At 38.0% G+C, this 24,640-nt stretch overlaps 1 protein-coding gene across 4 annotated transcripts in view; it reads right to left on the bottom strand.

Annotated features, from left to right (window-relative positions):
- The window catches only part of KCNK2 (potassium two pore domain channel subfamily K member 2), a 141,210-nt gene that overhangs the window by 30,851 nt on the left and 85,719 nt on the right, over positions 1-24,640 (bottom strand). The window lies entirely within an intron of this gene.

The following is a 24,640-nucleotide window of genomic DNA, read 5'->3' as shown; positions in this document are numbered from 1 at the left end:
GTAAACAAGATACAATTTTCCTTCAGATGTGCTGTGTTTCAAAGTGAAGCAGCCTGAAAAAAAGCCACTTGGATGAGCAAAACAGGGATTTCTACAATAAATGGGACTGCTTAGAGTCTTCATTATTAAAGGCTTTGGTTCTTCCAGTGTTACAAACAAAGCTTAGAGAAACAGTTTACAGTTCACGGCTCTGTCCGTTCAAAAGTGGAAATCATTTTGTCTTCACTGGCTTGTGTAACCATATCACCCTGTTATGCCGGTGGTAGCTCAATTGCTGCTGGTCCACTCAAAACGGAGAAACTGGAATACAAAGAGCACAGGCCCCAGCATCTGCGAAATGCCCTCAGATGCATCTCCCAGGATTGGTATTTTAATGATTTGCCCAAAGTCGGCAGAACTCTACAGACAAGTTTCATGAGCATCAGTCCTCAGTTTTAATTCAAAAGTTTTTCTCCTCCAAAGGATCACTCAATGTTTTGAGGGAGCAGTGGGGCAGTTGTTGTAACACCCCAGCATTTTTGACAGTGTTTCACTTTTCAGCACAATGTGCACTTTGAAGGAAAAAGACTTATTTGGGGGGGGGGGGGGGGGGGCTTTTGTCAGAAAAAGGCTTATTTTCCACTGAGAAATTAAACAAAAGCATTTTTAAAAAGTTAGCTTTTTTGTAGGAAAAAATAACTTGTAAATAAAAAGCAAAATATTTTAGCAAGTAATTGAGAAACTTGTTTCTCGGTGTCTAAATATTAAAAAAGATACTTTTCATATACACAAAAATCATTCAATGAAAATCCAATTTTAATGTGAAAAGCTGACACCAATTTTATCAGCTCTACTGAGAACTTGCAGTGTCAGTTTTCTTTTTAAAATAACTTAGTATTTATGCACAATGACTGTAAGCTTCCACCATGCAAAGCACATTTAATGAATAGCTTACCTATTTATCAGAATTTTTATTTAACTATTCTGAGCATGTTGTTTTAACATAGATTTTCTTTGTGAAACCTATTATCTTAATTTTTGGTTCTGTTCTCATGTAGGTAAACTACACCAAATCTGTGTCAAAACTACTTTTTCCTTTTAGTACACAGGAGACAAAGCTGCCCCTCACTCAATTTCATTAAAGAAAAAGTAAATCACATTGGGAATATATTTTACTCCTAGATATTTTGTCCTAATATCTGTTACCAGGTAGCAGTTGTGCAAACAATAAATGCAATGTTGATAGAGTTCACTTAGATAAAAAGAAGTTAGAAGTTCGTATTTTTCCCACATCATGACAAATAAACCCTGTCAAACTAAACATGAAGGACAAAATTACAGGAAACATCATCAATTACAGGTCATGGAGTCCTCCAACTTCATAAGGTTTCCCTACAGTAATATAATAAAAAAAGTCTGTCTCAGGCAAGTGGAATAAAGTCACAGCGCTTTTAGTCCAACCTAGTATCCCTCCCTAACCCGAGCCAGGGCTAAAATTACTGATTATTATAATTCAGGAAATTTCAGCTCCACTGAGTTCACTCTGTCCCTTCATGCACCATGCAGAAAAGACCCTTGCGTTTTAAAATAAAATTAGCTCATCACCAACCAAAAAGGGACAAACAGATCCAAGCTACTCTGTTTTCCTAAGTGTGCCTGTTTATGCATCAACAGGAGCTTGAATAGTTGCCAGGGTGTAATTCCTGAGGGGTCTTAATGCAATTCAGAATCAGGGGTCTGGATACACCAGATATATAAAACTTGTACTAAGGGATTTGGAAATCGTTCTCCCTTTTTTTTGGTTTAAGAACTGTATTCACTTGCTCTACAAAAGTGGTGTCTCGTAACGGTGACAGTGAAGCACATGCCAAGCTGGCAGTTTTACTCAGTTAGCTTCATAAAGCAAACTGGTATTTTCTGTGCATCCCACAGCTATTACAGAGACAACTGCTGCTGCAGCATACTTCTGCTGCTAATCGGTACGAGGACGAGAAGTTCACATTCGGCTCTATATATTCTCCTCCATAAATCAGAGTCATGTCTTGCTCGAGAAAAGGATGGTACCTCACTTCTACGCTCACAAATTCTTGCTTTTCATCCTGAAAAATGACAAACTCTTTTCTTCCATAAATGACAAAGAAGGTCTTATATTATTAATTATACTTTAAAAAATCTCACACATTACTGGATAAAATAATACCCGAACAGGTAGTAGTTTATCTCTGTCCAGATACTCACTGCACATAATACAAACCATGGCGCTCTCATGATAGGACATGTACTTTAGGGAACTGATCTACCAAGTGGTGTCCATCACACATTAATCATATTTCCTACAGCGTCACGTTTCATAACAGTCTGCTGCTGTACACCACAGCCTACTTTGCGAGTTACACAAATTGTCCTTGTATCCTACTCTCAGTTTCTCCAGTGAAAAGTTAATCCATCATTTATGCAATGGGAGAGAAAATGTATTTATATTTCATATGGTTGATATAATTCCTGAGGGTTTTGTCTCAGAAAAGTATTATTACTTTCTTTAAAGAAAAAAAAAAAAATCAGAAGAATCCTGCTGCTAGGTAAAACCAAAGGAAAACTTCAACCACAGTGCCCGAAATGGAGAGGAGCACACAGCCACAGGAATGCCACCACATACCCCTGCATACCACACAGCTGTTCTCCGCATGCAGGGTAGGAACGCCTGGCACTGCTGCAGCAGCTCCCTGGCACAGGGTTGTCACTTCAGAGTTTCCACTTCTGCTCCAGAGGCCGGCATAAAGTCTGTCTACAACTGTCTTGCTCGCTGAGAAACCTCAGGGAACCAGCCATATGACACCATGCTCTCTGCTGCTTCCCTCCCTCTGAGCTGCTTGCCTAGAGGAGATGGGGGACGGTACACGCTGTAATCATAGAGGCAGCCTCAGTACCTCAGTTACCCTTCACATCTTCAGTCCCATGCAGTTTTTCTCTTCCTCTGGTTATACTAAATGGGTAGTTCCTAGAACCAGTTGGTTCCCCATTACAACCAATACACTTGGTTTTGAACATGGAAAAGAGCTAAGCACTTGATTTAAACTTGCTAAATTTAACGGAAAGTTTCCCTCAAAGAGCTTTTAACCAACACTGTCTGCAATGAACAGTACAGAGTACAAAATTTAACTTGCACAATGGGATCAGTTTCACCCAAGATAATGTCAGTACCATTTTCAGACTGTCCGTCCCCAATGCACCCCCTCACTTCACTTGCATAACCAGGAGCACGATTTGCCTCCTAGTTTCACCAAATCCCTTTCATGCTCTGCTAGATGCTTAGCATGCCTTTAATGCCCAAAGGACTTTGTGCATTTAGAATATGTTGTCTCTGACAAGCAGCTGTGGACAAGAAATGTATTTTAGAAGGAGCTTCCAATAACCCCTGAGTGAATTAAGAATAAAAGGCCATTGTAAATAGATTGTAACTAATTACTCCATTCAACGAAATAACATACTCCACGGTTTCAGCTCCAAAGCCCTTACAGCCTCCAAGATTCAAATCAGATTCAAGGGGAACTTCAGCCCCTTTGGTCGGCTATAGAGACGGAAGCAAGGGTACACTAAATAAAAAGAAAAAAACCGAGAGACTTTATAGGAATTATTTTTTATTTTCATGCCCCCTTTTTTGGATATATTTGTTTGAGGATGAAAGTGTCTAACTTTTCCATCTGAAATAGATTTGCTATTAAGTAGAATTTAGTAACTTTGATAACTACAAATATATTACTGCTTTTGAGCAAAACAATGTTTAAAGTTTCAATTTCTAGTTGGGTTTTTCCCCCCATGACAAACAATAGGTTATATTGCAAATATGGAAAAGTTTGTAATGCTAGAAATTCTCATACAATTGACAAGACGCTTTTGTTCAGATGAGACATGAGACTGTCTTTGCATTCAAACCTTCATAAAAAGGAAGATTGGCAACTAATTAAAAACAAAAATCTAATTTCTGTTTTAAGTAGAGAAAAAGATCCCTTTGCTTTCTAGTTAACCAGTATCTCAGTCTTTCAGAAAGCTCTTTTAGATCCACATTTTCAAAGCGGAGTTAGAAGAATAGAGACTCCAAATGAATGTATTTTCACAGAAAATTCCTAGACAAAGCAGGGCATCTACTGAAACTAGCTGGCTGCAATTAAGTATTTCTCATGTGAGAGATTATAGGTGCTTTTGAGAGTTCTAGGACTAGATTTTACTTGCAAAATTGACTGGAAAAGAGTGTCACCACTTATGATTCATTTATATCAAATAGCTCAAGTGGGATTGAAAGGTCTGGGGAAGGTTTGAAACATTTTCTTTCCAAACAAGAAAATGTAAATTCAAATACCAGTAAATGTTTTCTCACTGTTTTTGACATACCTCAGATTACAGAAGACATCATTCATCAGGTAGCAAACAAAGCGAAAATTATACTGAAATAATGTCATATATTTTGAGATATGAGAAACTACTCTCAGCTGTAGGTTTGGGTATGTGGGCAATTGATGAAACAGTTCAATACTGAAAGATAAACGACTTGGTGAACACGCACACCCTTAATTACACAGAAATGGATTACAGAAACTTGACACTGAGAAGACTGCATAGACTCAGAGGAAAGGCTGAGCTCCTTGCTGCTGAATCCCGTGAGGCCAGAGCCAGGTGAACCGGCTGCCATGCCCTCACCTTCAGCCACCGGACACTGCGTGCAACTGTTGCCGTAGGTTCACATCCACCCTGACTATGTAGCTCAATTACAGTGATTACCTTTTTCAAAGGGCATACGTGTGTTTTGATACTGAATGTCAAATTGATTTTCAGAGATCAAAAGATGCTTTTTCCAGGCCCCGAGGAGCTATCTGATGAAATCTTTATGAAAGGTACCTTGCTGAATTTCTAGTAGCTAAGATGCTTTTTCCCTTTGGATTGCCGTTTGGGCTCAGGAGATTAACATTTAAATACATGCTTGCCCGTCAGCGCCAAGGCAAAGATACACACTTACTCATAGATAAATAAGATATCCTTTTAGCATAAATAATGGTCTGGACATAATCATTAAACAAAAAGGCAGCATATGTACCCATACTGGCTACGTGGAAATCTCTGCATATACTGCAGAAATACTAAAACTTGCATGTTCGTGTTCACTGTGTGGAAACATCTGCATTTTTACACAGATCCCCTTTCCTTTCCTCTTCGCTCTGTCCTACACTCCAAAGTTTGATATACTTGCATACACTCATGTCATGTACATACATATCTACAAATAAATACTTCATGGGGGTTTATGGCTTTGGTTAGTAATAGTATAAGGGCATTTTCAGTCTTCCATGTGACTCTCCTCCCAACATTAAGTAGCTAGAAAATTCCTATTCCCCTTTCTACAAATAGGTAACTGAAGCACAGAGGGAAGGAAAGTCCAAAATTTTCTGTATCATTTAGGTCCATAACCCACACCAAATCTGTGGCTGAGGACTATGTGATTACATTACACTGACTCTTAACTAGGGAAAGTTTGGCATCTAAAGTCCTCAAGGAACCTCAGTCAAGCTTGTTTGAGGCCACACAGAAATCTGTCGTGAATACTTACAAAATCTATGGACTCCCCTTCTGTCAGGGCACACACACACGCACATGTGCATGCACATATATTCCTGAACACAGTGCAAGAGAATTTGAAGGCTGAATTTGCAAAATCTGAATACTTGGATGCATTGAATATGAATACCCTTGCAGTGAAAGCACAGTATTTCTGTGTTACATATACACATGAATTCTTTCACACATGCACATACTGTACCTATATCTTATAGCCATTGCTCACAAGCTGTTGCCTGTGGATCCTGTTGTGGGCATGCAGCTAATGCTCCTCCTCCAAGTTAATTCTTCAATTTAAAAGTTAAATACTTCTCTGTACGTGCAATTGATGAAATTGCCGCATGAATCTTGCTGAAGGAAGTGCCCTGTGCAATAACAAAGAGGTGAAGGTACCTCTGTTTTAAACTGCGCTCTGCTATGAAACTGAAAATCTCTGCTTTACAGAAGTTAAGCGTAATTTCTCTACTAGTCACTATAGTTTCTAGAAGCCAATTCTCTTACTAGTTTTTGTCAGTGATTTAGGAACGATGTTGTCACAAAGTACTATTTACCTAATATCATTGCTCAGCACAGCACTCCCTTTGGTATTATCTGGATTCCAACCTACAAAATTCTGATTTTTAGCACTAATCCATAATTCTGTGTCACAGAAATGTCAATATATTATTTTGAAGGTTATGATGTTCTGGCTCAAGCCTGAAGAAAGACATTTTATTAAAAAAGCCTCTCAATTACCATAAGGTATAACTTCTCTTTTTCAATGATGAATAATAACAGGAAAACCTAGACTGACATTAATAAAATGTGTAATATTCAAGAATTGACAAGACAGAGGCTGATCTCCTTTCAGTGGCTTCTTTTCATCTGTGTTCTGTGGGAGCAGTAATCAAATCAATAAAACTTCTTTTAAAAGAACAGGCTATAAATATTCATAGAAAATAAGTTTCCTTCAATTCAAAGTGCTGTGCTGGAGAGGTGAAGGAGCATTGTAAGGAAAGTCTCTGTATGGATACAGAAGCTGTTGCAGTATTCAATAACTCACGTTCAGTTGCTACGGCAATTTCTCAAGGAACTGGGTAATAATTGTTAAAAGGCTTTTAAAAGCTTAAACATCAGTTCAGATAGCTCTGCCTCCCAGTACAGTTTCTTCATTTCATTCAGCTGTCACTTTGCCCAGTGAAGAGTATCTACTTCTCAGCAGTAGTAGGACTTCTGTCCCTTTTTCAGTGATTTCTGTTTTGTTGTTATTGCTCACATTCATTTTACCTCTAATTCTTATTCTAGCAAAACTGAATCGGCTCCGAAACCCAGAAACTCCCACTTGCTTTTTTCCTTTAAGTGAGACTTCTCCATGGGAGCAAGATGTCTGGCTAACATAGCTAGCAAAAACATAATGTACTTTAAAGTAAAAAGTTAATAGTTCACAATATCATGAAACTTTTACTACCCGCATATTCTTATCAAGTGTAAACACGTATCAAATGTAACTAAGTGACACTTGTTCTGCACCAAAGTCATGAACAATATTAATGCATAGATAAAATGCATTGATACAGGTGATCCACAGAAAAACAAGAATTGTGAATTTTAGACGTACTGACAAAAACAATCTATGAACAATTTTTCTGGTACTGTGACTTTAATAGAGATCTGAAATATTTTTTTTCTAGCGTTTGGGGGCTTTCTTTTAATACCTTTTCTTTTTGTTCCCTATGGGTAATTGAAGAAACAGGTTTGGTTTGTTATTTACAAATAAAGCAATTCTTGGTGCTGGGTAAAGCAAGGTTTTGCTGGCCTCTCCATCCCAAGTACAAAGTAATCCTCATCCTTTCCAGCAGAGTTAAATGCCTGTACATGTTTCTGTCTTCCCTACAAATAATAAAATGTAGCAAAAGTGTTAGCAAATTAAGGACTATGGCAGACTTACAGCAACAAATGAGACGTGAACAGCTAAAATATGTCAAGTCTCCAGCACTTGCCCTTTCTCTCTAGGAGCACTGCTGTTCCCAGAGGTGAGGACATCCAGTTTCTCGTGTGAAACATGTTCAGGTATTATTCTGTAAATGCACCCTGGTTTCAGTCAAGTCAGATTTAAAACAAGAACATCTAGTTGAAGATGCCCCTGCCCACGGCAGGGGGTTGGACTAGATGACCTTTAGAGGTCCCTTCCAAACCAAATTATTCTATGATTCTATGATAACTAAAAATCCCATAATCCTACAATCAGCAGACTCGGACCTCAGGTCCTGCTAAGCTGATACAACTAGCCAAAATGTATGCGGGTACCTTGACCTATTAGATAAGCTACAATTTTTTTTGTGGCTTTAAACTTTTCTTCATGTACCCTATTTCACCTTAGGAGACCTTTCACCAGGTCAGTGTTCAAAAATGCAAATATTTTGCCTCGTCAGTTTTTTCTGTATGTCCTGTATCTCTTCTTGCTTATAAACTACACATAGACAGCCCACATATCCAGATCATTTACCCTGAATCAGAGATAAGCAGAGAAATTCTGGGGAAGAGAGAGCAGTCCAGGGGAGATGGGAGGCAAGGAGACTGCCAGGAAAGAGAACCTCCTTCTTTGCACATATTTATCTAACTACACAATTACTTAATCTTAGTAAGGCAGGTAGGAAGGAGGGCTCTTCAAGAGAATATATATACACACACACACACTTATTTTGCACATAATGCCAAATAGCTGAGTATTTTATTACTAAAAAAATGCCTCTTGACGCAGTTAGTCCTGACATATACCAGCATATTAAGAAACACAATTTCCTCAGAAGAGTTAAGGTTAAAAAATGAAAGAACACTTCCAAGTTTCTAAAAGAAAAAGCTCTAAAGATTTTTATTCATAGTATTATCTTCTTTAAAAAGAAAATGAGGTTATTCTCCTATTTCTCATTTTTCTTTTTTTTCCTGAAGCAATCTTTACAATTAGGACTAACATGGAAAATTAAAAACAGAAAAAATGAACCACCATGCATAAGTAACTTCTACTGACTTCACATTTTGGCTTCTAGCTACTTACGTGTTATATTCCTGATTCAGCAAAGCAAGTAACATGCTTAACTTTAAAAATGTTTAAATTTATCTCTATTCAGGTAACATTTAAATACCTGAAAGCATACTCATTCTGTCAGCATATACACCTGCAAAGATGAACAAACATGTATACTTTGTCAAATAAAATTCTTAACAGATTTTCAATTGATTTTCAACACTGTCGTGATATGGCAGAAATCAATCCTGGAAATCATGCTGTCACCAGCTCTTTAATTTCCCAGAATTTCACACTATATATCAAAAATCTTTTGTTATAATGTCATTATCCAAGCAATTGAAGAAAGTGCAATTACAAGACTGCAAAAATATTTAAGATCCTTCAAAGGAGCAAGAATTAATTTCTGCTTCCACGGTTTTCAATTTTTAGCGACTTAAAACTATGCAGGTGTGTGGGTTTCTCCTCTGCAGTGAGAGTGCTTCAGCAGAAGGCAGTAGAAGATGAGCACTCTGCGGCTCACCAGCATCCTGCCAACCCTCAGTACAACTCCATGTCTTCACCCAAGCCACTTGGTGAGCTACCACACTGGAGATTCTCACTTGATTCTTAGGCAAAGAGAGCAGTCTAAAGATGGGGATCTATAGAAAAGAATAAAGATAAGTTTCTCATAAGAGTTTGTGATTCTAACCAAAAGTTCCTAACAGAGCAGTAACTGAATGTAAAATTGTCTCTGTGCATGCTGTAAAGCCATGAAAAAGATTATTGTCAGGCAGTGCAAAATAAATTCCAAAGTTCATGCTTTAAGTACACTGAAATATTTTTGGGTTTACATGCCCAGCTTGCTTTTGAAAGAAGCAGAGAGACTATCAGCCTGCTGTCCTACTTAAATTTAAACTACTTGAGGGCATTTCACGCCCTTCAGGGTCAAGCCCTTTGATTTCTCCATCCTTGGTGTCTGACAGCCCACATGAAAGCAAACGGTGACTCAGGAAAGATACCAGAAGCAAACGAAGTCCTGAGTTGCATTACCACTGCCAAACAGTAAAATGGAGTCGGAAAAGGAAAAAGCATCACCTTTGGGGAGTGCATATTGGTGTCTTTCAATATAAATAAGAGTTTTAGGTTTAATGGATTCAGGTTCGATCTAGTTCCTACTTTGAACAAGCATCTCTACCCCTATGCCAGTTTTAAAACACAGAAGCATCAATTTACTTTTTTCTCTGTCTCTCCTTTAAGTGTCAGTACATCTTGTAAAAGCAACAGCTCCCTTTTCATCAAAAGCACAATATCTCTTTGAACTGAAAGACAAGAAAAAGCTTCTCCTGAATAAAATATATTGTTTCTCTTCCCATAAAACATGAAAGCATATAGAAATATGGACAGCACAGCAGTTAGGCAAGCTAAGGACAGTAAATCTTAATGACTTAAATAGGACTATTCCTGGTATGAGAAGAGGACAGTTACATTAATTAAAGTATAACCCATGCCCTTATTCAACATTAAAAACTAAGAGAGTAAGACGGAGGTAAGAAGAGTAATATTCTTAATAGTATTTTAGCAGATAGCATATATTGATATTAATTTTTCCATTGTTACAGCATTCTGAAATGCACTGCAGAAGAGAACATGTGTTAATTAGCCTCACTAAAGGTCACTACTACTCCATTACTAGCAGAAAAAAGCAAATAGTAGTTCAGACTCATCCTTAATTATAGGGAAAGTTTCATCAATGTTTTAGCTCCTGTGAATTCCGTATTAGTCACTCCAGTTTGACATAGCAAATATGCATGGAATTTAAAATTCCCTAGGCTACAGTTCAGGAAAAAATCCTGTATAGGGAAATAAATCTGCACTCATTTTCTTAAAATGCATTTTGCCCTTTCACACAGAAAATAATATTTGCCAGAAAATATTTAGAAGGTTTTTTACAAATATTCTGTGGCACTGTTCATAAACTGTCTTTGAAGATCTGAACTGGTGTTAAATTTAAGCATGTTTCTATTCCTTTGGGCTTTTAAGACACTTATGACATTGTCCTGGGCTTGGCTGGGATAGAGTTAATTTTCTTCCTAGTAGCTGGTACAGTGCTGTGTTTTGGATTTGGCATGAGAACGATGTGATAACACACTGATGTTTCAGTTGTTGCTAAGCAGCGTTTATACTAAGTCAAGGACTTTTCAGCTTCTCATGCCCTGCCAGCGAGGACGCGCACAAGAAGCTGGGAGGGGGCACAGCCAGGACAGCTGACCCAAACTGGCCAGAGGGATATTCCATACCATATGACGTCATGCTCAGTATATAAGCTGGGGGGAGTTGGCCGGGGGGCAGCGATCGCTGCTCGGGGACTGGCTGGGCATCGGTCGGCGGGCGATGAGCAGTTACATCACCTCTTGGTTTTGTTGTTTTTTTTTTTTTCCTTCCTGGGTTTTGCTCCTCTCTCTCTTCTTGTTTTACTTTCCATTACAATTTATTATTATTGTTGTTATTATTACTATTTTACTTTATTTCAATTTTTAAACTGTTCTTATCTCAACCCACGAGTTATCTCACTTTTACTCTTCCGATTCTCTCCCCCGTCCCACCGGGAGGGGAGGGTGAGCGAGCGGCTGTGTGGTGCTTAGTTGCCGACAGGCCTTAAACCACAACAGACATTTACATAAATAGCTTTTGTTCACGCAAATACTTACTAAATTGTTGTTTGTAAGCATTTCCATCCTGAACAGGTATTTGTGCTTATTTCACATACCATCCTGATGGGACAATGTGAAAACGCAGACAATAAGAGTCTAGGTTAATACAAGAGTATTACTCATCATAGTTTTATCTACCCCCTCCAAAGGTTTCCATTTTTATTTAGGAATATATCATCCTGAAAATCACACAAACATAACCAAGACTGTCTGTGTTGAAGGATTTATAAGAAGCCAAATGCTGCAAATTAGTTTCTTCAAATTTTTTGGCAAATAATAACAGCTAATTTTGCAGAAGCCTGCATAACAATCACAAACAGAGAAAACAAAAAAACCTAAAATGTATACTTTTCCCAATCCATATTACTTTACATTCAGCTTGAACAAGGAAATTAGAGTAGCTAGTTTGTGTCCAAGTATGTAAACAAAATACATTGTCTCCTATTTAATTTATATGGAATTATCACGGAAAGATTACTACTCAAAATATTTTGTAACTCCAGCTGCTTTTGCTTACAGGATCTCATTTTCCTCAAGCAACCAGAATGGAACCTAACTCAGACGATAACTGAGAAAACAGTGAATGTTTTAAAAAAAATCCCACTCATAAATTAATTTTTTTACACTGCAATTGTCTGATTCTACTGGACACTATTCGTTCAAGAGAACACCATAATCCTTGCAGCAAGTAATTAAGCTATCATAAACTGAAGCCTAATGATTTTTATCTTACTTTAACCAGGACTTCTTTTCTGGGAACAGAAATATTTGTAAGAGCAATCTGTGTCAGTTTGGTATCTCACAGCTTCATCTGTCGACACAAAAATGGGAAACAAATTGTTTGTTGCCATTTTTTTTTTTCAGCATAGCTCTGACTCTTGGTAGAAAAAGAACCATCGAATGAATTCTTTATGTTTACACACAAACAGACCACGAATAGATGAAAGCTCAATTATCATATGTCTGTTCATATGCCCAAAGACTCAGTGGGATTCATTACTGTAAGTCTTTTGATACCCTTCTTTAAGTGATCACGTACAAATGTTAGGACATTTATCATCTGGCATTTTAAATTTTTCCACACCAAAAAGATACCTTTAGGCTCTCAACTGGCCACTAAGACACTAATGAAATCCTTACTGCATCCCAGGTGTTAAAACTGAAGTCAAAAGAACGTATGCACCACGTTTGGGTTTTTTTCCCCCAAGTAAGGCCACAAAATTAACTGCATGTGTTTGTGGCCCAACATACATTAGCTCCAATCAAAAGGATGAAACTCTTGGACCTAAGAGTTTTCCATACTATAGTTCCTGAAATCAGTCTAAAGCAGTTCTTTAGTATTCAGAGCATAACAAAAGTATATTGCCACCACGCAAAAAAGGGGAACATCCCATACAGCAAGAATTATAAGTGAATGAATGCCAATAACAGTTCTTCCAGATGGGACTGCTGGCAATTTAGGTTACTTGGTAGCTACATACTACAGCACTACATACATTAAAATACATTAAAAATATAAATAATCATCAGAAATTAGAAATATTTTTTCTAAACGATTCAATGTAAATTTAATTTACACTAGTTCTGCAGTGCAGAAGGGTCAAAATAGATAAAAAGCTTTGAACAGAAATAAACATTTAATGAAAAGCCTACAGATGAAACTTATTCTCAGAAGAAATACTGTTCCCAAATGCATTTTTCTACTAGAATAAAATGGTTGTGTATGCTTTCTACAGGAAGCCACAGAAGTAGAGCTGAATGATCCAAAGCTATCTCTAATTGGAATAGCCATTATGCAAGTAAGTAGACATAGGACTCACATGCAGCCACACTCAGGAAATGCAGAGAATATACAAAGATTCTACGTAATAGTATCCTATTCCTTCTGTGTCTTCAATTATATTCATGTAGCATACACACACAAAAAAATTAATTAGGTGCAACAGATGTGCCTTTCCTTCTTGTTCCTCACTTCAAGAAAATTGCTCCAGACATTAGCTCATACTAAATCAAAGTGCTCCAAAAATACAGTAACAGTTATTTTTATGAATGCATATTGGTGTATTTAAGTAAAGAACTGCCCTTCCAAAAAGATACTAAGACTAAGCTTTGAACACTTCTGCCTTTGGGATCCACACATACAGGTGAGGAATACATGCAGACAATAATGAAAATAGACCAAATCATGAGTTTGCATACAAAGAGCCAGTCTCATATCTCTTGAAGTGAAAAAGAGGAATCAAATTTTAAAAATCAGAATCCTGAATGTGGGTACATAACAACCCTCAAAAAAACATGTACCAGACACAGAGTTTTGGAAGTGAAATTTCAGGTTATCTATTCCGATGAGATGCTTATGTACTTGGACATCATCAGATGTTGATCATGAAACACATGAATCAACTTCCTTATCTTGAGAAGATTTTTGCCCATTAAAAATGCAAATCAACTACACAAATAGTATAACAATTTTCCAGCAATATCCCTAGAAAAATAATCTACCTTTGAGATTAAGTATATTTGCAGATGTGTATTGACAAAAAAAAGGAAGTTAGAACCACTTTAACTATACACTTAACCATCTCAAAATAGGTAATACCTCTCCCAATTCTTCTCCACGCAAAGAACATACTGTGAACTGGAAATAAGTGTATTCAATACTACAGAGAGAATAACTGTCTCTATACACCGCAACTCTTTCCCTGCACATCTTAAAAAAATCTACTGCATATGACTAAGCCACTTGATGCTACCTCTTCTATCCTGAACAATAGCCTCCAGATGCTCATTTTCATATATCAGTAGAACTGGAAAAAAAAAATTATAAATCTAATGTCTGCAGTGGAGAAATACAATCTGTGTTCAACAGAAGCTGGCATAGAGCTTTTCAGTGCAGCCCTCTTCAGCTGAAAACTACAATGTGTGCCTCAGCTGTGTCGTACAACCCTGTACTCATAACCTCTTGGTAAACACTACAGAGTCCTAATAAACACCTAGTGCACAACCAGTCTTTCCTACAGCACTGCTATAATTTTGATGAACTGAGAATCTAGAAGCTACCACACAAACTGAACACTCAATCGAACAATTTAGGCTAGGAAATACAGGATTCCATATAAAAATATCCTCAAAACCAGAAGTTTTCTCCAGTCAGTATATCATCTTTGCACATGGCAGCAATTAGCCAACAAAAAAGCTAATTTATTTTCTTATTTGACATCAGTATTTTAGGATGCAGGCCTGCCTGTAACAATGGTGGAAGACTAGGAGAAACTGAGCAAGTGACATAAGAGTGAAGGAAGTTCAAATCAAAGTTTTAGGATTGGACAAAGAAAGTTGCACATTTCTTGAAGTGGCTAATGTTTCCCTTTTACTATCTCACTCATTTTAACCCCTACCACTCTCAAGCTGATTTGAGAACAAAGATCTCCTTGCAAAATTGTTGTCACACATATGAAAAATTCAGAACTCAAAACTGCATAGATACCCTGGCCTTTGGACAGTCATGTAATATAATTTATATTCTTAATTAATTTTAATGCAACTTCTTCCTGTAAGAGCTCCCTGATGAACAAAATCAGCTATTTAAAATTCCTCCATGTTGTTCATGCACAAAAAGAAAACCAGACACACTTCTAACTCCATTCCTCTTCTTCAGGGAAGCCGCATGAGTGTGTCCTTTTTTTCCCCACTGTATTTCTAAGCAGGCACAAAGGACAGGCCTGGTCACTCGTCATCCCCTGATTTTACTATCCACGTAACTGTTTCTGGCTTCAGCTACCACTACCCCTGTGTTGCTTGTTACCTTCGAACATGGAGGAGGAAATTGCATCTTTTAGCCAAAGTGACATGAGATGTCCCAGCTGAGGAGGCTCAAAACAAAGGAGAACATGAACAGCAGAAAGAAAAAAGGCAGAAGGTTTTTTTCACCCACAGTTACTGAATTAGCTTTCCTTTATTTCCTCCCACACTCCTTTCAAAACACCCCCTTCAGAGAACGTTGACAAACTCTTGAGCCCCATAGAATTTAGCTCTATTAAAACCTCTCTGACCAGAAATGAGACCAGGATCCAGAGCTCAGCCGGAGGCTCTGACCGCAGTACCAAACCTCTGCAAAGTTCCTAAGACAGTATCTTATAAAAGCTGGATATATTTAGTTTTTCTACCAGAGATTAGACCTGCATAAGCTAGAACCCTGCTCAGGGCTCCAAAAATTCCTGAGAAATCCCTTAGAGATGTTACATAAAACTGCACTATTCTCAAAGGGACTGATAATATGCATCCAGGATCACTCCTGCTATCGCTCAAACCAAAAATCTCCATAGACAGTCAAGCTTACCTGGCAGGCAAGAGCTTCACAAAGAACAAAACTGCAGAGCACAAAGTGCCGCAGACCCCCTCCCACCAGGCGGGGAAGTATCAGGGCAAAGAGGAGAGGACCAAAGGCGTCACCACATCAACACCGCAAGCTACTGGGGCACACAGGCTTGGTGCAGCCATTTGGCTGTGAAACCATCTGTTACCCCAGTTCAGACTGGAACTGCAGACACCAGAGGTTTTAAATCAGTGTCTACTTATATACTGGTTGAGGGGATTGTTTGTATCTCTGCATCCCAGAGACAAATACGTTCAATGGACATTATACAGCAATTACCAAGGTGTATCAGCTACATGTGAAGTAACACTCAAAACAACACCCAGAAGGAGATCTTAGGTACACAATTTATATACGAGAGATCTGATTTCTCACAGCTGGTCAGCCTCTATCCCCTTTGCATTAATTTGAAGAGAAATCTCTACATGAACAAAAAGTTGTTAACATACACTTACTTGTCTGGAGGTGGGAACAATAAGTGACTATTAAAAGGTAAAGCCATATACTGCTTGTAGAGAAGCCAACATGTGTATATATATTTTTTTTTTTAAAAGACCTTGATGCAAATACATATGTGCAAACATATGTTCATACCTTTAAACATACATTATTTGTGCAGTTAGAGAATAAAGAAGTTAATTGTACACAGATTGTGTTATACTGTTCTTCCTACTGCATGGCTGAGCCATGGTGTTGTAGCCAAATACCAGGAAATCTTCATATTCTTACATACAACAAGACATATCCTTCTGGAGGTCTTTCATTGTTCCAGTTAAGTTATTTTAACCCCCATTAGCTCTGAGCAAGCTGAGGTAAGCTATGGGAACACCTGTGGCTGCCCTACAACACAGCTACCAGGAACTAAATTGTTCCACTGTTAGAACAGGTAAGAGAAAATCTCCGAAACCTCCCAGTGCAGAAGTACCTTACTAGGTTGGACTTGAAACCTTTCTGCATTGTCAGCTGGGACAGTGTATGCAGCACTTCAAGCAGCACAAAGGTCCGAACTCAGCATCTGCACACCAAGTCACCAGTTTTGAGTGGGAATTCAGTGGAAAGTGTCCAAAATACAGTAAGCGTGGGTAGCAGCTGAGCCATTGGCGAAGCACACAATAGCTGATAGCTGAACTTACGTGCTTTAAGGAGACTGAAAGCCAGTGAGTCGATAGAAACATACAATTTCTATGAAAAATAGAATTTTGGTATGTATATGAAAGGACAAGGATTGGCAGAGACGACTCAAAACAAACTCATCAGAATCTAATACGTAAAAGAGAGAAAACTAGAATGGCATTGATTTGAAGAAATATTAAGGAATATATAGCCAAGTAACCTAGAGGTAGTTTCAGTAAAACTACCTTTACACTGGAGCCTGATGGTATTCCCCAGATTGAAGGAAAAAAATTTTAATACTGTTTTTTTCAGTGTATTTAAATTAATTTGTATTAATATTACCAAAGAGTGCCTCACAGGAAGCACAAAATGTCATGACTACAGAAAGACTTCAGAAGCATATGCCTCTACCACAGATTGAAAACAGAAGAGTGGAAAATTCTGGGGTTAGACATCACTGAACTCTCAAATACTGAATCCAGCTGTAACACCAGGCACATCTTGTCTTCTAGCCTCAAAATCATCCCTTTTCCACAAGAGTTCTCCAAGGTCCTGACCCACAGAGAACCTCCTCATGCTCCTCAAGTCAGGCACACGCACAGGTGTTTGTAGGCTCAGAACCTAGCATTTTAACTACACCACGTCACACATGCATTAGTTTTTAAATGTTCATGGTTGGATATGATCCCATCTGACTCATGTATCGATTTACTAGCTGTATGCATCAATACTGTCAAATGCTGTCAGATCTGCTTTTCTCTCCGGAGTCGTCTTAGAAATTTCTTTGTGATTTAGTATTTAGCTATAGTGTTACTGATAGTGCCAGGGGAGGTTTAGATTGGATGTAAGGAAAAATTTCTTTACTGAAAGAGTGATTAAACATTGGAACAGGCTGCCCAGGGAAGTGGTTGAGTCCCCATCCCTGGAGGTATTTAAAAGACGTGTAGATGAGGCGCTTAGGGACATGGTTTAGTGGGCATGGTGGTGTTGGGTCGATGGTTGGACTCGATGATCTTAGAGGTCTTTTCCAACCTCAATGATTCTATGATTCTATGATATGCAATATATTATGTGACAGGTTTATTACTAGGGGCTCACAACTGGACTAGCCCAAAACCTAAGTTTTTAAAATGCTTCAGGATAAAAAGAAGCGGCCCCAAATGGTGCCACTTGCTGTCTCAAAGCCCCTTCCTCATTCAGATGCAGGCTGCAGCCTTCCCTGGCGAGGTGTTCTGTTAGTTCTGCGGTTATTTTTCCGGGTGAGTTCAGAGGGAGGACACATTGAAAAGCAGACAAGGAAGGTAGGTGTAGATGAACCTCAGATGAAAAGAATGTTAGAAAAAGACGGGGAGAGAAAGAGAGAGTGCTGGAGAAAGCAGCCAGCACAGGATGAATAACGCCCACTTGGGCTTCCAGACCACTCAGAGGAACATCCCAGCTTTGATGCTTATGGTAGGTGTCTCCTCTTTACAATTTCTCCAAAGGCCATATGCCAGGGAGAGGCATAACATCCCCAGAGCCAGAACACACTTTGCACTATTCTGTGTCCAGTGGTCCCTCATCAATAAAGCATTCACCATCCCAGCTGCTTTTTCAGCTTCTCCTGCTATGAATTTTTGGTGTTAGTTAATAAGCAGATCTCTGTGGGAGCATTTTCACAGAGGACCGCAGTTGAAGTTTCCATCCTCTCTCTGCGTGACTACTTAGCAACATGCTGTTCTAACAAGCATCTGGTAATCTTTCACGTCTTCCAACAGCTTTCGATACTTCATTCCTCTATCCCATCATTACAGATAGGTGCTTTAAGTAGAACACAAAAATTTATCTTTTGAAAAATCCTGAACCTTCTGAATGAGGATGAGAATGAAGTAGCTCTATCTTTACATCCAGCACATGAACCATCTTACAATTGCAGGAGTGCATGGCCAGCCAGTGGCAAGCTGCCATGACATATTTATTGCCCTTCTGAAGTACATCACAGCATGTATCCTCAGCAAAGGCATACTGCTCACTGTTGCATGCATCCTGGCTGGCAGGGAACTCACACATGCCCAAGACTGGCAGGCTACTTTCATGATGGATAACATTATATATTCATATGTATGCACATGCATTCACACATCTGTCAAACATAGGGTTCGCAAAGCACCACAGTGTAAAGCTACCCACTCAAAAATGATGGGTTGGTTTCTCTCAAAGTCAAATACAAAACTTCTTGATGCTAATGAGAGCTGTCCCATCCTATCGTCAATCTCTGTTTTATTGCTAGTTCTAGGGGAAAGTCCTCACGTTTCTTTCCTTGATTCCCACCTCTGTTGCCCTATCATGGCTGCAGAGCACAGGAGAGTTTTTCAGCCAGCCAGAACTTGGAGAAAGGATGTCTCTAATGTGGAAACCAATGTATTACAAATTATTTTCTTGATTGACAAATAATTTTGACTGCTTCATTATGTTTTATGAATCATATCTCTAAATTCATTTATTCTAAATCTGATCTCTTATTTTCAGCATATTATGGAAAGAATGATTATTTCTAATTAGTCCCTGTAAGTTACCACTCAGAAATATTAGACAACCACTAAGGTTAAGGTGCTCTAACTATCAAACATAAAACATGGTGGGGGAAAAAAATAAATGAGTAGCACAGATGGGTCTTTACACTTCCACTGTCAGTGCTGTACTTGATATTTCTATGATGATCCAGCAGCATATCATTATGGAAATCTCATTTTAAAAATTGAGAACAACAAACATTTTTAAATGTTTTACTATGAGAGTGGAGACATGAGTCTCTCAATATCTGCAAGATGGTTCAAATATTTCACAGAGAGGCCTAATAATAGTTCTTTTATAATCAGGATGGTAGAAGAACATAAGTGGGATAAAGACATTTCGCTTTTCTATCATTTTGAGTAGAGTATCTGGTACAATTAGAAAAACAACAGTATTTTGGGTAAATGAGGCCTTCCTCAGCTATGCCCAAAAAGCTCATCTGTGCTTCCAGCTGTTTTGAGTGGCTCTAGTAAAAGATAGTGCCTTTCCTTACAAATCATACCTCTTCTTACAAAGAAGTAATTGCCCATTATTGAATTCTAGTCATGTTATAGTCATTTTTCTCCATCATAAAATGCTGTGGGTTTATCAATATGTAGTAAGACTTGCTCATAAAAGAAGAAATCCCTACAAAACACATTCTTCCAAACTCTTAATAGATCACCAAGAACTACTGATCATATCCTACTACAATCTACTCCTTCATACAACCATTCCCAGGTTTATGAACTGCCTTCACTAGACTCATCCAAGAATTATTTTAATTTTAAAGATAATTTAAAATTTAATTTAAATTAATCTTTAAAATTCCCAATTTCTTTCCTGTCTATCTCTTCTTCCCTATTGTTGTAATTGATCACCAGGGGTGTTTAACTCTGTAAATCTCCCTAGTCTACAGGATTGAATATTTGCCATACTACATTATCATGTGGGTTCATCAAGCTCACTACCACTGCAGGCAATTGCCAGGGCTGGTTACTTCAAAGGATGGCAGAACATGGCATAACATAACACAACTCTCCTATTGTGCTTGAAGGAACTATACTCCTGCCTTCTCTATGCATCATTATTTCAATGAAACAAAAAAGCTGGACTTAAGATATCAAATGATCATTTCTGTTATAAGCTCTAACACATCAAGCTCCAAGAGTAGGTATCTGCCACCTACAGTTGCAACTACACCCTTTAAAATGGAGCATGACGCTTGGTCTCTGCAACACTCTCACGTTCCTTCATACCAAAAAAAATCTATTGCACAAAGTCCAAGACACACTGATACTCTACACTTGGACATGCAATTCAGGTTTCTCACTCCACCAGTGAAGCACTCCAAGCAAACATTTGTCTCTCCTGCAAATAAGTCAATGAAAATAAAAAGAAAGAAGGAAATGTTGGCATCTTACCCTGTACACTAACCCAAAGTCAACTGGTTTAGTAGAAGGATAAATTTTTTTTTTCCTTTTTATGCCAGACCTACCAAAACCACTCTACTGGTAATACTGCAGCTTCAGAGGCACCTATGAATCTATACATTTAACAAGACATCTAGCAATGAAATCTTTAATTCTTGCATTTCAGGATCTTCACTCTTATCTAACACTATTTTGAGATTAATATTCTACTAGTAGCAGTTGCTCAGTTATAACGTGTGTGCATTTCTGATGGCACTGACTCATTCCTTCTCTAATTACTGCTGCAGAACCACACTGGTTACCACTCCTTTTACCCAATCAGAAGAAAAGCATAGCTTGAAGATTGCAAGAAAAAAAAACACAGAGCAAAGAGTACAGAATAATGACTTCTCCAAGTCTTCACTGACCTGTAGCGGACAAAAGGGACTATCAGTTTAGTTGAACAATCAAATCCATATGTCATATTTGTCTGTAGACATGAAAATTCTGAACAATTTAACAGCAATGACTAATTAGCAGTCAAAAGTTTAGACAAGAGCATGCGATGCTTGCAAGTACAGATTTAAAAGCTATTTACTAGGATGAAAAATATATTAACAAGAATCTGTCATGTCATTACAAATTTATAGATGCCTCTTCACACAGATGATCTACAAACCATCTCACAGCAAAATAAGGTATTTCAGGCAAATGCAAACCTAATTACATTTTTATGTAGCCTAAGAAAATACCACTTCAGGGCTCGGCTGAAGCTCAATAACTGCCATAATGAGACACACACAAATTTAAAAATTTCTCAGTCTTGATGATGTATAATGGAGCAGTGAATCAGATAATGGATTCTTGTTCTGGTAAGCACATTTTCTCTGGCCAGTTCTTAACCAGACAGTAGAGAGACATATGGTCAGAGAAGTTCTTTCTCAGGCTGTTGAATTACACTTTCCAATTACACTGTCCAAAATGTGGAGCAAGGTTTACAGCCCCTAATTTATCTCCTTTCACATCCACCATCCTTTCTTCTATCAGAGAAAGAACAGAGCAAGCCAGAGAGCAAAAGTTTCTTTGCCTTCACCAGGAGCACTGCCATGGCTCTCAGTGCCCTAACACTTCCCGAATTCTAGCAAATATATTTTCCTGCACCCATTTCTCCAAGCAGCAATCACGGCTGTTTATCAGAAGCCCAAATTTATTTTTTGCAAATAATCTGTGCTTTTCTGATCAGAGTGAAGTTTAGCAATCTGTGGTGCAATAAAAGCATGAATTGGTATCTCCAGGTCAGTCTGAAGAAGAGAAAAGGTTTAACCCAGCAACGACGCTGGAAGATTTCTAAAAGCATTTGGTGACATCAGATGTGTTTCAGCATATTTATGTCCAAATCTAAGACTACATTCAGACTGCCAACATGACTTTAGAGTGGGTGCCAACAATATATAATCAAAGACCTTTTTAAGCCATTAAAATTACCTACAGTTATTTCCTATAGAGTTTTCCTAAAGTTATTTCCTATAGAGAACGTTACCTACTTAAAAGCCAAAGTTAGAGGCTCTAATAGCCTCTGACATTACTTCATCTTATTTAACTAAAAGATTATAGAATCAGATTAAAAAATCCACCGCTACATTGAAAAAAGTTTCAGTCTTTTTCAGTTAGTCTGTTGTGGCTTTTTTTAATTCAAATATCACATAAAATTAATTATGTAAATTAGAAGCAGTACAGATTCTTAATCTGAGAGAACTTTGATGCAGGAATTTTTCTTGATTGCAGAGCTAGGAAATAGAAATTAGCAATTTTAACTATGTATTGTAAGATATCTCCCTAACATGTCATCAGTTAAACTGAGCAATACAGACACTTGGGATACTTGATCATATTGTTACCATTATGACCCAAAATACTTGCTTCAAAGAGTTTGTGATCTAAATAAACAAGACAGACAAAACAACACAACAGCAAAGAGATCAGAACAGTGGATGGCAAACACCATGCTGGTTCCACCATCATTTGTTTGCTGTGATGCACCACACCGCAAAACGCCTCAAAGACCTGTGAACCAAGGTCATCCATCCATCCATGTTTTCCCTGATGATAACTGTTTTGTGCCACACTACCCAAAGAATGCAGGTAAACTGAGCGAGTCATTACTAATATATGATCCAATGATATAATTTCAGAATGAAAGTCTGCAAAAATTACAGGTGAACAAATAATCCTCACTATGGCTAATCCTGGGGGTTGAAGAGGAAAAAAGACAACTAAAACATTCTGAATTTGGACAAGAAGAAACAGCATCTGTAGACAAGAGGAGGGAATCTCCTTCCTATGCAGTCTCTTCAGGTGGTGAAAGTTTTCACAGGTTAACAAAATGCTAACATGCAATAAAAAGCGATCTGATCCTTCAATTATTTATCTTTACCAAAAAGAAAACTTTCCTGAACTAAAGTAAGTTGTACAACTAACCCCAGTGACAGAAAAGAGTTTACTTGTTAGCCCCACAAGTACCAAGCATCATCAATCCGTTCTTGAGAAGTATTTAATTCAGATCATATGCCTGGAGAAAGGAACTGAGATGAAAAATCTATACAGCAAAAGGTGATGACAGCAAGGAAGCAATTATTCAGAAGTTACAGTTGGAGCCTGGCTATCCGAAACAAGAGAGGACCCCGGAGCAATGTACCCGATTCTTCCATTTGGTTACAATTTCAGGCATCCTCATGACATTCTGGCAGATAAGAAACACCACCGATACTTTCAAATAATGTCATCCTTAACCATTTATAGTCTTAACACTGGATACCAGCACTTAAACATCTGTTTTACAGAAAAGAATAAGAAGTTCTATGGAATGAAAAAAAATGTAGTTACATTCAAAGCATTAAAAAAAACCAAACACCTTAGCCTTGATGGATTTTGTAAAGTATTTGAATTCTTCTTCCTACTCAGACTGCTTGATACGTTCCACCTATTCATCTAAACATTAAATTAATACATCCATACCCACAGTATCTGAGTATACTGAATTACTAATTTCAGACAGACAAGTGGTTTGATGAAGGATCCCTGCAGGTAAGGGAGACTAACTGGGACCACAATTACCATCAAATTCCTGTCCAACAAGTGAGGCTTGAATTTACACAGTTTGCATCGTTGCTATGAACCATCCACAGTAAAGATGTCCAAATGAAGTAATGTCTTTTCTTGAATTATACTTGGCTTTCTCTAGGCTCTGGTTATTGGTCCAGCAAAACACATCAGAATCCCACACAAGTGCAGAAAAGCACATCTCTAGTAAAGCCACAACAGTAAAACTATCTGCAGATTTGTCCCCACAGAATCAAAAAACCAAAAACTTAGATGCTAATCTCTTATTAACATCAAGGAGTATTTCTAATTACTTCTCTTAAAAAAAAAAAATCAATCTGAGACTGCCTTAGCTAGAATAGGATGACTTTCAGAAAGTAAATTAACTAGAAGGAAAAAGGTGTTATTCTTTCTGGTCCTGCTGCGCAAGTCCAGACTAAAATTTTAACCGTTAGCACTCAATGTAAGAACACCTTCAGAAAGAGAGCAACTCATCGTATGTTTAACAGGCTAATAGTTGTACTACCACACATCTTGTCCTTCCTTTAGCTTACATCCCATTTTTTTCACACCCGGAAAAGCATCTAACTATTCATTGGTGAAACCGGCATGACCAGGAAAGGGTAGATAATGCACATATAGGGCTTTTCTGCACTGTGACCTAAAATTTGCATCCCGTGAGTCCTTTTTACCATCTCTTACTATTAACTTGCAAGTAACAGGTGCCTTTTGTAAATGTCTGCTCCTTCCAAATGAAAAACTGAAGTCATCAGAATGTAACTTTTGTACTCAATGATTACACTTGCATTAGCAGTTCAGATCAGTT

This window comes from Aptenodytes patagonicus, chromosome 3 (genome assembly GCF_965638725.1).
Source record: "Aptenodytes patagonicus chromosome 3, bAptPat1.pri.cur, whole genome shotgun sequence".
Classification (NCBI taxonomy): domain Eukaryota; kingdom Metazoa; phylum Chordata; class Aves; order Sphenisciformes; family Spheniscidae; genus Aptenodytes; species Aptenodytes patagonicus.
This window is presented reverse-complemented; position numbering and strand designations above follow the sequence as displayed.